The following is a 14,675-nucleotide window of genomic DNA, read 5'->3' on the forward strand; positions in this document are numbered from 1 at the left end:
GTCTGTTCAACGCTAGTCAGTTCAACACTAGTCTGAGGTAGTCTGTTCAACACTAGTCTGAGGTAGTCAGTTCAACACTAGTCTGAGGTAGTCTGTTCAACGCTAGTCTGTTCAACACTAGTCTGAGGTAGTCAGTTCAACACTAGTCTGAGGTAGTCTGTTCAACACTAGTCTGAGGTAGTCAGTTCAACACTAGTCTGAGGTAGTCAGTTCAACACTAGTCTGAGGTAGTCAGTTCAACACTAGTCTGAGGTAGTCAGTTCAACGCTAGTCTGTTCAACACTAGTCTGAGGTAGTCAGTTCAACACTAGTCTGAGGTAGTCTGTTCAACGCTAGTCTGTTCAACACTAGTCTGTTCAACGCTAGTCTGAGGTAGTCAGTTCAACACTAGTCTGAGGTAGTCTGTTCAACGCTAGTCTGTTCAACGCTAGTCTGTTCAACGCTAGTCTGTTCAACACTAGTCTGTTCAACACTAGTCTGTTCAACACTAGTCTGAGGTAGTCAGTTCAACACTAGTCTGAGGTAGTCAGTTCAACACTAGTCTGAGGTAGTCAGTTCAACACTAGTCTGAGGTAGTCTGTTCAACACTAGTCTGAGGTAGTCAGTTCAACACTAGTCTGAGGTAGTCAGTTCAACACTAGTCTGAGGTAGTCCGTTCAACACTAGTCTGAGGTAGTCAGTTCAACACTAGTCTGAGGTAGTCAGTTCACCACTAGTCTGAGGTAGTCTGTTCAACACTAGTCAGTTCAACACTAGTCTGAGGTAGTCAGTTCAACACTAGTCTGTTCAACACTAGTCTGTTCAACGCTAGTCTGAGGTAGTCAGTTCAACACTAGTCTGATGTAGTCTGTTCAACGCTAGTCTGTTCAACGCTAGTCTGTTCAACGCTAGTCTGTTCAACGCTAGTCTGTTCAACGCTAGTCTGTTCAACGCTAGTCTGTTCAACGCTAGTCTGTTCAACGCTAGTCTGTTCAACGCTAGTCTGTTCAACGCTAGTCTGTTCAACACTAGTCTGTTCAACACTAGTCTGTTCAACACTAGTCTGTTCAACACTAGTCTGTTCAACACTAGTCTGTTCAACGCTAGTCTGAGGTAGTCAGTTCAACACTAGTCTGTTCAACACTAGTCTGAGGTAGTCAGTTCAACACTAGTCTGAGGTAGTCAGTTCAACACTAGTCTGAGGTAGTCAGTTCAACGCTAGTCTGAGGTAGTCAGTTCAACGCTAGTCAGTTCAACACTAGTCTGTTCAACGCTAGTCTGAGGTAGTCAGTTCAACACTAGTCTGAGGTAGTCAGTTCAACGCTAGTCTGAGGTAGTCAGTTCAACGCTAGTCAGTTCAACGCTAGTCAGTTCAACGCTAGTCTGAGGTAGTCAGTTCAACACTAGTCTGTTCAACACTAGTCTGAGGTAGTCAGTTCAACACTAGTCTGAGGTAGTCAGTTCAACGCTAGTCTGAGGTAGTCAGTTCAACACTAGTCTGAGGTAGTCAGTTCAACACTAGTCTGAGGTAGTCAGTTCAACACTAGTCTGAGGTAGTCAGTTCAACACTAGTCTGTTCAACACTAGTCTGTTCAACACTAGTCTGAGGTAGTCAGTTCAACACTAGTCTGAGGTAGTCAGTTCAACGCTAGTCTGAGGTAGTCAGTTCAACGCTAGTCTGAGGTAGTCAGTTCAACACTAGTCTGTTCAACACTAGTCTGTTCAACACTTGTCTGAGGTAGTCAGTTCAACACTAGTCTGAGGTAGTCAGTTCAACGCTAGTCAGTTCAACACTAGTCTGTTCAACACTAGTCTGAGGTAGTCAGTTCAACGCTAGTCAGTTCAACGCTAGTCAGTTCAACACTAGTCTGTTCAACGCTAGTCAGTTCAACACTAGTCTGTTCAACACTAGTCTGAGGTAGTCAGTTCAACACTAGTCTGAGGTAGTCAGTTCAACACTAGTCTGAGGTAGTCAGTTCAACACTAGTCTGAGGTAGTCAGTTCAACACTAGTCTGTTCAACGCTAGTCTGAGGTAGTCAGTTCAACACTAGTCTGTTCAACACTAGTCTGAGGTAGTCAGTTCAACACTAGTCTGAGGTAGTCTGTTCAACACTAGTCTGTTCAACACTAGTCTGAGGTAGTCAGTTCAACGCTAGTCAGTTCAACACTAGTCTGAGGTAGTCAGTTCAACGCTAGTCTGAGGTAGTCAGTTCAACACTAGTCTGAGGTAGTCAGTTCAACACTAGTCTGAGGTAGTCTGTTCAACACTAGTCTGAGGTAGTCAGTTCAACACTAGTCTGTTCAACACTAGTCTGTTCAACACTAGTCTGAGGTAGTCAGTTCAACACTAGTCTGAGGTAGTCACTTCAACACTAGTCTGAGGTAGTCAGTTCAACACTAGTCTGAGGTAGTCTGTTCAACACTAGTCTGAGGTAGTCTGTTCAACGCTAGTCTGAGGTAGTCAGTTCAACACTAGTCTGAGGTAGTCAGTTCAACGCTAGTCTGAGGTAGTCAGTTCAACACTAGTCTGAGGTAGTCAGTTCAACACTAACTAGTCAGAGGTAGTCTGTTCAACGCTAGTCTGAGGTAGTCTGTTCAACACTAGTCAGTTCAACACTAGTCAGTTCAACACTAGTCAGTTCAACACTAGTCAGTTCAACACTAGTCAGTTCAACACTAGTCAGTTCAACGCTAGTCTGAGGTAGTCAGTTCAACGCTAGTCTGAGGTAGTCTGTTCAACACTAGTCTGTTCAACACTAGTCAGTTCAACACTAGTCAGTTCAACACTAGTCAGTTCAACACTAGTCTGAGGTAGTCAGTTCAACACTAGTCTGAGGTAGTCAGTTCAACACTAGTCTGAGGTAGTCAGTTCAACGCTAGTCTGAGGTAGTCAGTTCAACACTAGTCTGTTCAACACTAGTCTGTTCAACACTAGTCTGAGGTAGTCAGTTCAACACTAGTCTGAGGTAGTCAGTTCAACACTAGTCTGAGGTAGTCAGTTCAACACTAGTCTGAGGTAGTCAGTTCAACACTAGTCTGAGGTAGTCTGTTCAACACTAGTCTGAGGTAGTCTGTTCAACACTAGTCTGAGGTAGTCTGTTCAACACTAGTCTGAGGTAGTCAGTTCAACGCTAGTCTGAGGTAGTCAGTTCAACGCTAGTCTGAGGTAGTCAGTTCAACACTAGTCTGAGGTAGTCAGTTCAACGCTAGTCTGAGGTAGTCAGTTCAACACTAGTCTGTTCAACACTAGTCTGTTCAACGCTAGTCTGAGGTAGTCTGTTCAACACTAGTCTGAGGTAGTCAGTTCAACACTAGTCTGAGGTAGTCAGTTCAACACTAGTCTGAGGTAGTCAGTTCAACACTAGTCTGAGGTAGTCAGTTCAACACTAGTCTGAGGTAGTCAGTTCAACGCTAGTCTGAGGTAGTCAGTTCAACGCTAGTCTGAGGTAGTCAGTTCAACGCTAGTCTGAGGTAGTCAGTTCAACACTAGTCTGAGGTAGTCAGTTCAACACTAGTCTGAGGTAGTCAGTTCAACGCTAGTCAGTTCAACACTAGTCAGTTCAACACTAGTCTGAGGTAGTCAGTTCAACACTAGTCTGTTCAACGCTAGTCTGAGGTAGTCAGTTCAACACTAGTCTGTTCAACACTAGTCTGAGGTAGTCAGTTCAACACTAGTCTGAGGTAGTCTGTTCAACACTAGTCTGTTCAACACTAGTCTGAGGTAGTCAGTTCAACGCTAGTCAGTTCAACACTAGTCTGAGGTAGTGAGTTCAACGCTAGTCTGAGGTAGTCAGTTCAACGCTAGTCTGAGGTAGTCAGTTCAACGCTAGTCTGAGGTAGTCAGTTCAACACTAGTCTGAGGTAGTCAGTTCAACACTAGTCTGAGGTAGTCTGTTCAACACTAGTCAGTTCAACACTAGTCAGTTCAACACTAGTCAGTTCAACACTAGTCAGTTCAACACTAGTCAGTTCAACGCTAGTCTGAGGTAGTCAGTTCAACGCTAGTCTGAGGTAGTCTGTTCAACACTAGTCTGTTCAACACTAGTCAGTTCAACACTAGTCAGTTCAACACTAGTCAGTTCAACACTATTCTGAGGTAGTCAGTTCAACACTAGTCTGAGGTAGTCAGTTCAACACTAGTCAGTTCAACACTTGTCAGTTCAACACTAGTCAGTTCAACACTAGTCTGAGGTAGTCAGTTCAACACTAACTAGTCAGAGGTAGTCTGTTCAACGCTAGTCTGAGGTAGTCTGTTCAACACTAGTCAGTTCAACACTAGTCAGTTCAACACTAGTCAGTTCAACACTAGTCTGAGGTAGTCAGTTCAACACTAGTCTGTTCAACACTAGTCTGTTCAACACTAGTCTGAGGTAGTCAGTTCAACACTAGTCTGAGGTAGTCAGTTCAACACTAGTCTGAGGTAGTCAGTTCAACACTAGTCTGAGGTAGTCAGTTCAACACTAGTCTGAGGTAGTCTGTTCAACACTAGTCTGAGGTAGTCTGTTCAACGCTAGTCTGAGGTAGTCAGTTCAACGCTAGTCTGAGGTAGTCAGTTCAACGCTAGTCTGAGGTAGTCAGTTCAACACTAGTCTGAGGTAGTCAGTTCAACACTAGTCTGAGGTAGTCTGTTCAACACTAGTCTGAGGTAGTCAGTTCAACACTAGTCTGAGGTAGTCAGTTCAACACTAGTCTGAGGTAGTCTGTTCAACACTAGTCTGTTCAACACTAGTCAGTTCAACACTAGTCAGTTCAACACTAGTCAGTTCAACACTAGTCTGAGGTAGTCAGTTCAACACTAGTCTGAGGTAGTCAGTTCAACACTAGTCTGAGGTAGTCAGTTCAACACTAGTCTGAGGTAGTCAGTTCAACACTAGTCTGAGGTAGTCTGTTCAACACTAGTCTGAGGTAGTCTGTTCAACACTAGTCTGTTCAACACTAGTCAGTTCAACACTAGTCAGTTCAACACTAGTCAGTTCAACACTAGTCTGAGGTAGTCAGTTCAACACTAGTCTGAGGTAGTCAGTTCAACACTAGTCTGAGGTAGTCTGTTCAACACTAGTCTGTTCAACACTAGTCTGAGGTAGTCAGTTCAACGCTAGTCAGTTCAACACTAGTCTGAGGTAGTCAGTTCAACGCTAGTCTGAGGTAGTCAGTTCAACACTAGTCTGAGGTAGTCAGTTCAACACTAGTCTGAGGTAGTCAGTTCAACACTAGTCTGAGGTAGTCAGTTCAACGCTAGTCTGAGGTAGTCTGTTCAACGCTAGTCTGAGGTAGTCAGTTCAACGCTAGTCTGAGGTAGTCAGTTCAACGCTAGTCTGAGGTAGTCAGTTCAACACTAACTAGTCAGAGGTAGTCAGTTCAACGCTAGTCTGAGGTAGTCTGTTCAACACTAGTCAGTTCAACACTAGTCAGTTCAACACTAGTCAGTTCAACACTAGTCAGTTCAACACTAGTCTGAGGTAGTCAGTTCAACGCTAGTCTGAGGTAGTCAGTTCAACACTAGTCTGTTCAACACTAGTCAGTTCAACACTAGTCAGTTCAACACTAGTCAGTTCAACACTAGTCAGTTCAACACTAGTCAGTTCAACACTAGTCAGTTCAACACTAGTCTGAGGTAGTCAGTTCAACACTAGTCTGAGGTAGTCAGTTCAACACTAGTCTGAGGTAGTCAGTTCAACGCTAGTCTGGGGTAGTCAGTTCAACACTAGTCTGTTCAACACTAGTCTGTTCAACACTAGTCTGAGGTAGTCAGTTCAACACTAGTCTGAGGTAGTCTGTTCAACACTAGTCTGTTCAACACTAGTCAGTTCAACACTAGTCAGTTCAACACTAGTCAGTTCAACACTAGTCTGAGGTAGTCAGTTCAACACTAGTCTGAGGTAGTCAGTTCAACACTAGTCTGAGGTAGTCAGTTCAACACTAGTCTGAGGTAGTCTGTTCAACACTAGTCTGTTCAACACTAGTCAGTTCAACACTAGTCAGTTCAACACTAGTCAGTTCAACACTAGTCTGAGGTAGTCAGTTCAACACTAGTCTGAGGTAGTCTGTTCAACACTAGTCTGTTCAACACTAGTCTGAGGTAGTCTGTTCAACACTAGTCAGTTCAACGCTAGTCTGAGGTAGTCAGTTCAACACTAGTCTGAGGTAGTCAGTTCAACACTAGTCAGTTCAACACTAGTCTGAGGTAGTCAGTTCAACACTAGTCTGAGGTAGTCAGTTCAACACTAGTCAGTTCAACACTAGTCTGAGGTAGTCTGTTCAACACTAGTCTGAGGTAGTCAGTTCAACACTAGTCTGAGGTAGTCAGTTCAACACTAGTCTGAGGTAGTCAGTTCAACGCTAGTCTGAGGTAGTCAGTTCAACGCTAGTCTGAGGTAGTCAGTTCAACACTAGTCTGAGGTAGTCAGTTCAACGCTAGTCAGTTCAACGCTAGTCTGAGGTAGTCAGTTCAACACTAGTCTGAGGTAGTCAGTTCAACACTAGTCTGAGGTAGTCTGTTCAACACTAGTCTGAGGTAGTCAGTTCAACACTAGTCTGAGGTAGTCAGTTCAACACTAGTCTGTTCAACACTAGTCTGTTCAACACTAGTCTGAGGTAGTCAGTTCAACACTAGTCTGAGGTAGTCTGTTCAACACTAGTCTGAGGTAGTCAGTTCAACACTAGTCTGAGGTAGTCTGTTCAACACTAGTCTGAGGTAGTCTGTTCAACACTAGTCTGAGGTAGTCTGTACAACACTAGTCTGAGGTAGTCTGTTCAACACTAGTCTGAGGTAGTCTGTTCAACACTAGTCTGAGGTAGTCTGTTCAACACTAGTCTGAGGTAGTCAGTTCAACACTAGTCTGAGGTAGTCAGTTCAACACTAGTCTGAGGTAGTCTGTTCAACACTAGTCTGAGGTAGTCTGTTCAACACTAGTCTGAGGTAGTCTGTTCAACACTAGTCTGAGGTAGTCTGTTCAACACTAGTCTGAGGTAGTCTGTTCAACACTAGTCTGAGGTAGTCAGTTCAACACTAGTCTGAGGTAGTCAGTTCAACACTAGTCTGAGGTAGTCTGTTCAACACTAGTCTGAGGTAGTCAGTTCAACACTAGTCTGAGGTAGTCAGTTCAACACTAGTCTGTTCAACACTAGTCTGTTCAACACTAGTCTGAGGTAGTCAGTTCAACACTAGTCTGAGGTAGTCAGTTCAACACTAGTCAGTTCAACGCTAGTCAGTTCAACACTAGTCTGAGGTAGTCTGTTCACCACTAGTCTGAGGTAGTCAGTTCAACACTAGTCTGAGGTAGTCAGTTCAACACTAGTCTGTTCAACACTAGTCAGTTCAACACTAGTCTGAGGTAGTCAGTTCAACACTAGTCAGTTCAACACTAGTCTGAGGTAGTCTGTTCAACACTAGTCTGAGGTAGTCAGTTCAACACTAGTCTGAGGTAGTCAGTTCAACACTAGTCTGAGGTAGTCTGTTCAACGCTAGTCTGTTCAACGCTAGTCTGAGGTAGTCAGTTCAACACTAGTCTGAGGTAGTCTGTTCAACACTAGTCTGAGGTAGTCAGTTCACCACTAGTCTGTTCAACACTAGTCTGAGGTAGTCAGTTCAACGCTAGTCTGAGGTAGTCAGTTCAACACTAGTCTGTTCAACGCTAGTCAGTTCAACACTAGTCAGTTCAACGCTAGTCTGAGGTAGTCTGTTCAACACTAGTCTGAGGTAGTCTGTTCAACACTAGTCTGAGGTAGTCAGTTCAACACTAGTCTGAGGTAGTCAGTTCAACACTAGTCTGAGGTAGTCAGTTCAACACTAGTCTGAGGTAGTCTGTTCAACGCTAGTCAGTTCAACACTAGTCTGAGGTAGTCTGTTCAACACTAGTCTGAGGTAGTCAGTTCAACACTAGTCTGAGGTAGTCTGTTCAACGCTAGTCTGTTCAACACTAGTCTGAGGTAGTCAGTTCAACACTAGTCTGAGGTAGTCTGTTCAACACTAGTCTGAGGTAGTCAGTTCAACACTAGTCTGAGGTAGTCAGTTCAACACTAGTCTGAGGTAGTCAGTTCAACACTAGTCTGAGGTAGTCAGTTCAACGCTAGTCTGTTCAACACTAGTCTGAGGTAGTCAGTTCAACACTAGTCTGAGGTAGTCTGTTCAACGCTAGTCTGTTCAACACTAGTCTGTTCAACGCTAGTCTGAGGTAGTCAGTTCAACACTAGTCTGAGGTAGTCTGTTCAACGCTAGTCTGTTCAACGCTAGTCTGTTCAACGCTAGTCTGTTCAACACTAGTCTGTTCAACACTAGTCTGTTCAACACTAGTCTGAGGTAGTCAGTTCAACACTAGTCTGAGGTAGTCAGTTCAACACTAGTCTGAGGTAGTCAGTTCAACACTAGTCTGAGGTAGTCTGTTCAACACTAGTCTGAGGTAGTCAGTTCAACGCTAGTCTGAGGTAGTCAGTTCAACACTAGTCTGAGGTAGTCCGTTCAACACTAGTCTGAGGTAGTCAGTTCAACACTAGTCTGAGGTAGTCAGTTCACCACTAGTCTGAGGTAGTCTGTTCAACACTAGTCAGTTCAACACTAGTCTGAGGTAGTCAGTTCAACACTAGTCTGTTCAACACTAGTCTGTTCAACGCTAGTCTGAGGTAGTCAGTTCAACACTAGTCTGATGTAGTCTGTTCAACGCTAGTCTGTTCAACGCTAGTCTGTTCAACGCTAGTCTGTTCAACGCTAGTCTGTTCAACGCTAGTCTGTTCAACGCTAGTCTGTTCAACGCTAGTCTGTTCAACGCTAGTCTGTTCAACGCTAGTCTGTTCAACGCTAGTCTGTTCAACACTAGTCTGTTCAACACTAGTCTGTTCAACACTAGTCTGTTCAACACTAGTCTGTTCAACACTAGTCTGTTCAACGCTAGTCTGAGGTAGTCAGTTCAACACTAGTCTGTTCAACACTAGTCTGAGGTAGTCAGTTCAACACTAGTCTGAGGTAGTCAGTTCAACACTAGTCTGAGGTAGTCAGTTCAACGCTAGTCTGAGGTAGTCAGTTCAACGCTAGTCAGTTCAACACTAGTCTGTTCAACGCTAGTCTGAGGTAGTCAGTTCAACACTAGTCTGAGGTAGTCAGTTCAACGCTAGTCTGAGGTAGTCAGTTCAACGCTAGTCAGTTCAACGCTAGTCAGTTCAACGCTAGTCTGAGGTAGTCAGTTCAACACTAGTCTGTTCAACACTAGTCTGAGGTAGTCAGTTCAACACTAGTCTGAGGTAGTCAGTTCAACGCTAGTCTGAGGTAGTCAGTTCAACACTAGTCTGAGGTAGTCAGTTCAACACTAGTCTGAGGTAGTCAGTTCAACACTAGTCTGAGGTAGTCAGTTCAACACTAGTCTGTTCAACACTAGTCTGTTCAACACTAGTCTGAGGTAGTCAGTTCAACACTAGTCTGAGGTAGTCAGTTCAACGCTAGTCTGAGGTAGTCAGTTCAACGCTAGTCTGAGGTAGTCAGTTCAACACTAGTCTGTTCAACACTAGTCTGTTCAACACTTGTCTGAGGTAGTCAGTTCAACACTAGTCTGAGGTAGTCAGTTCAACGCTAGTCAGTTCAACACTAGTCTGTTCAACACTAGTCTGAGGTAGTCAGTTCAACGCTAGTCAGTTCAACGCTAGTCAGTTCAACACTAGTCTGTTCAACGCTAGTCAGTTCAACACTAGTCTGTTCAACACTAGTCTGAGGTAGTCAGTTCAACACTAGTCTGAGGTAGTCAGTTCAACACTAGTCTGAGGTAGTCAGTTCAACACTAGTCTGAGGTAGTCAGTTCAACACTAGTCTGTTCAACGCTAGTCTGAGGTAGTCAGTTCAACACTAGTCTGTTCAACACTAGTCTGAGGTAGTCAGTTCAACACTAGTCTGAGGTAGTCTGTTCAACACTAGTCTGTTCAACACTAGTCTGAGGTAGTCAGTTCAACGCTAGTCAGTTCAACACTAGTCTGAGGTAGTCAGTTCAACGCTAGTCTGAGGTAGTCAGTTCAACACTAGTCTGAGGTAGTCAGTTCAACACTAGTCTGAGGTAGTCTGTTCAACACTAGTCTGAGGTAGTCAGTTCAACACTAGTCTGTTCAACACTAGTCTGTTCAACACTAGTCTGAGGTAGTCAGTTCAACACTAGTCTGAGGTAGTCACTTCAACACTAGTCTGAGGTAGTCAGTTCAACACTAGTCTGAGGTAGTCTGTTCAACACTAGTCTGAGGTAGTCTGTTCAACGCTAGTCTGAGGTAGTCAGTTCAACACTAGTCTGAGGTAGTCAGTTCAACGCTAGTCTGAGGTAGTCAGTTCAACACTAGTCTGAGGTAGTCAGTTCAACACTAACTAGTCAGAGGTAGTCTGTTCAACGCTAGTCTGAGGTAGTCTGTTCAACACTAGTCAGTTCAACACTAGTCAGTTCAACACTAGTCAGTTCAACACTAGTCAGTTCAACACTAGTCAGTTCAACACTAGTCAGTTCAACGCTAGTCTGAGGTAGTCAGTTCAACGCTAGTCTGAGGTAGTCTGTTCAACACTAGTCTGTTCAACACTAGTCAGTTCAACACTAGTCAGTTCAACACTAGTCAGTTCAACACTAGTCTGAGGTAGTCAGTTCAACACTAGTCTGAGGTAGTCAGTTCAACACTAGTCTGAGGTAGTCAGTTCAACGCTAGTCTGAGGTAGTCAGTTCAACACTAGTCTGTTCAACACTAGTCTGTTCAACACTAGTCTGAGGTAGTCAGTTCAACACTAGTCTGAGGTAGTCAGTTCAACACTAGTCTGAGGTAGTCAGTTCAACACTAGTCTGAGGTAGTCAGTTCAACACTAGTCTGAGGTAGTCTGTTCAACACTAGTCTGAGGTAGTCTGTTCAACACTAGTCTGAGGTAGTCTGTTCAACACTAGTCTGAGGTAGTCAGTTCAACGCTAGTCTGAGGTAGTCAGTTCAACGCTAGTCTGAGGTAGTCAGTTCAACACTAGTCTGAGGTAGTCAGTTCAACGCTAGTCTGAGGTAGTCAGTTCAACACTAGTCTGTTCAACACTAGTCTGTTCAACGCTAGTCTGAGGTAGTCTGTTCAACACTAGTCTGAGGTAGTCAGTTCAACACTAGTCTGAGGTAGTCAGTTCAACACTAGTCTGAGGTAGTCAGTTCAACACTAGTCTGAGGTAGTCAGTTCAACACTAGTCTGAGGTAGTCAGTTCAACGCTAGTCTGAGGTAGTCAGTTCAACGCTAGTCTGAGGTAGTCAGTTCAACGCTAGTCTGAGGTAGTCAGTTCAACACTAGTCTGAGGTAGTCAGTTCAACTCTAGTCTGAGGTAGTCAGTTCAACGCTAGTCAGTTCAACACTAGTCAGTTCAACACTAGTCTGAGGTAGTCAGTTCAACACTAGTCTGTTCAACGCTAGTCTGAGGTAGTCAGTTCAACACTAGTCTGTTCAACACTAGTCTGAGGTAGTCAGTTCAACACTAGTCTGAGGTAGTCTGTTCAACACTAGTCTGTTCAACACTAGTCTGAGGTAGTCAGTTCAACGCTAGTCAGTTCAACACTAGTCTGAGGTAGTGAGTTCAACGCTAGTCTGAGGTAGTCAGTTCAACGCTAGTCTGAGGTAGTCAGTTCAACGCTAGTCTGAGGTAGTCAGTTCAACACTAGTCTGAGGTAGTCAGTTCAACACTAGTCTGAGGTAGTCTGTTCAACACTAGTCAGTTCAACACTAGTCAGTTCAACACTAGTCAGTTCAACACTAGTCAGTTCAACACTAGTCAGTTCAACGCTAGTCTGAGGTAGTCAGTTCAACGCTAGTCTGAGGTAGTCTGTTCAACACTAGTCTGTTCAACACTAGTCAGTTCAACACTAGTCAGTTCAACACTAGTCAGTTCAACACTATTCTGAGGTAGTCAGTTCAACACTAGTCTGAGGTAGTCAGTTCAACACTAGTCAGTTCAACACTTGTCAGTTCAACACTAGTCAGTTCAACACTAGTCTGAGGTAGTCAGTTCAACACTAACTAGTCAGAGGTAGTCTGTTCAACGCTAGTCTGAGGTAGTCTGTTCAACACTAGTCAGTTCAACACTAGTCAGTTCAACACTAGTCAGTTCAACACTAGTCTGAGGTAGTCAGTTCAACACTAGTCTGTTCAACACTAGTCTGTTCAACACTAGTCTGAGGTAGTCAGTTCAACACTAGTCTGAGGTAGTCAGTTCAACACTAGTCTGAGGTAGTCAGTTCAACACTAGTCTGAGGTAGTCAGTTCAACACTAGTCTGAGGTAGTCTGTTCAACACTAGTCTGAGGTAGTCTGTTCAACGCTAGTCTGAGGTAGTCAGTTCAACGCTAGTCTGAGGTAGTCAGTTCAACGCTAGTCTGAGGTAGTCAGTTCAACACTAGTCTGAGGTAGTCAGTTCAACACTAGTCTGAGGTAGTCTGTTCAACACTAGTCTGAGGTAGTCAGTTCAACACTAGTCTGAGGTAGTCAGTTCAACACTAGTCTGAGGTAGTCTGTTCAACACTAGTCTGTTCAACACTAGTCAGTTCAACACTAGTCAGTTCAACACTAGTCAGTTCAACACTAGTCTGAGGTAGTCAGTTCAACACTAGTCTGAGGTAGTCAGTTCAACACTAGTCTGAGGTAGTCAGTTCAACACTAGTCTGAGGTAGTCAGTTCAACACTAGTCTGAGGTAGTCTGTTCAACACTAGTCTGAGGTAGTCTGTTCAACACTAGTCTGTTCAACACTAGTCAGTTCAACACTAGTCAGTTCAACACTAGTCAGTTCAACACTAGTCTGAGGTAGTCAGTTCAACACTAGTCTGAGGTAGTCAGTTCAACACTAGTCTGAGGTAGTCTGTTCAACACTAGTCTGTTCAACACTAGTCTGAGGTAGTCAGTTCAACGCTAGTCAGTTCAACACTAGTCTGAGGTAGTCAGTTCAACGCTAGTCTGAGGTAGTCAGTTCAACACTAGTCTGAGGTAGTCAGTTCAACACTAGTCTGAGGTAGTCAGTTCAACACTAGTCTGAGGTAGTCAGTTCAACGCTAGTCTGAGGTAGTCTGTTCAACGCTAGTCTGAGGTAGTCAGTTCAACGCTAGTCTGAGGTAGTCAGTTCAACGCTAGTCTGAGGTAGTCAGTTCAACACTAACTAGTCAGAGGTAGTCAGTTCAACGCTAGTCTGAGGTAGTCTGTTCAACACTAGTCAGTTCAACACTAGTCAGTTCAACACTAGTCAGTTCAACACTAGTCAGTTCAACACTAGTCTGAGGTAGTCAGTTCAACGCTAGTCTGAGGTAGTCAGTTCAACACTAGTCTGTTCAACACTAGTCAGTTCAACACTAGTCAGTTCAACACTAGTCAGTTCAACACTAGTCAGTTCAACACTAGTCAGTTCAACACTAGTCAGTTCAACACTAGTCAGTTCAACACTAGTCTGAGGTAGTCAGTTCAACACTAGTCTGAGGTAGTCAGTTCAACACTAGTCTGAGGTAGTCAGTTCAACGCTAGTCTGGGGTAGTCAGTTCAACACTAGTCTGTTCAACACTAGTCTGTTCAACACTAGTCTGAGGTAGTCAGTTCAACACTAGTCTGAGGTAGTCTGTTCAACACTAGTCTGTTCAACACTAGTCAGTTCAACACTAGTCAGTTCAACACTAGTCAGTTCAACACTAGTCTGAGGTAGTCAGTTCAACACTAGTCTGAGGTAGTCAGTTCAACACTAGTCTGAGGTAGTCAGTTCAACACTAGTCTGAGGTAGTCTGTTCAACACTAGTCTGTTCAACACTAGTCAGTTCAACACTAGTCAGTTCAACACTAGTCAGTTCAACACTAGTCTGAGGTAGTCAGTTCAACACTAGTCTGAGGTAGTCTGTTCAACACTAGTCTGTTCAACACTAGTCTGAGGTAGTCTGTTCAACACTAGTCAGTTCAACGCTAGTCTGAGGTAGTCAGTTCAACACTAGTCTGAGGTAGTCAGTTCAACACTAGTCAGTTCAACACTAGTCTGAGGTAGTCAGTTCAACACTAGTCTGAGGTAGTCAGTTCAACACTAGTCAGTTCAACACTAGTCTGAGGTAGTCTGTTCAACACTAGTCTGAGGTAGTCAGTTCAACACTAGTCTGAGGTAGTCAGTTCAACACTAGTCTGAGGTAGTCAGTTCAACGCTAGTCTGAGGTAGTCAGTTCAACGCTAGTCTGAGGTAGTCAGTTCAACACTAGTCTGAGGTAGTCAGTTCAACGCTAGTCAGTTCAACGCTAGTCTGAGGTAGTCAGTTCAACACTAGTCTGAGGTAGTCAGTTCAACACTAGTCTGAGGTAGTCTGTTCAACACTAGTCTGAGGTAGTCAGTTCAACACTAGTCTGAGGTAGTCAGTTCAACACTAGTCTGTTCAACACTAGTCTGTTCAACACTAGTCTGAGGTAGTCAGTTCAACACTAGTCTGAGGTAGTCTGTTCAACACTAGTCTGAGGTAGTCAGTTCAACACTAGTCTGAGGTAGTCTGTTCAACACTAGTCTGAGGTAGTCTGTTCAACACTAGTCTGAGGTAGTCTGTACAACACTAGTCTGAGGTAGTCTGTTCAACACTAGTCTGAGGTAGTCTGTTCAACACTAGTCTGAGGTAGTCTGTTCAACACTAGTCTGAGGTAGTCAGTTCAACACTAGTCTGAGGTAGTCAGTTCAACACTAGTCTGAGGTAGTCTGTTCAACACTAGTCTGAGGTAG

At 44.0% G+C, this 14,675-nt stretch overlaps 1 protein-coding gene across 2 annotated transcripts in view; it reads right to left on the reverse strand.

Moving 5' to 3' along the window:
* The window catches only part of LOC129835535 (tetratricopeptide repeat protein 39B), a 122,826-nt gene that overhangs the window by 40,859 nt on the left and 67,292 nt on the right, over positions 1-14,675 (reverse strand). The gene's annotated exons all lie outside the window — the stretch shown is intronic.

The sequence above is a fragment of the Salvelinus fontinalis genome, chromosome 36, assembly GCF_029448725.1.
Source record: "Salvelinus fontinalis isolate EN_2023a chromosome 36, ASM2944872v1, whole genome shotgun sequence".
Classification (NCBI taxonomy): Eukaryota; Metazoa; Chordata; class Actinopteri; order Salmoniformes; family Salmonidae; genus Salvelinus; species Salvelinus fontinalis.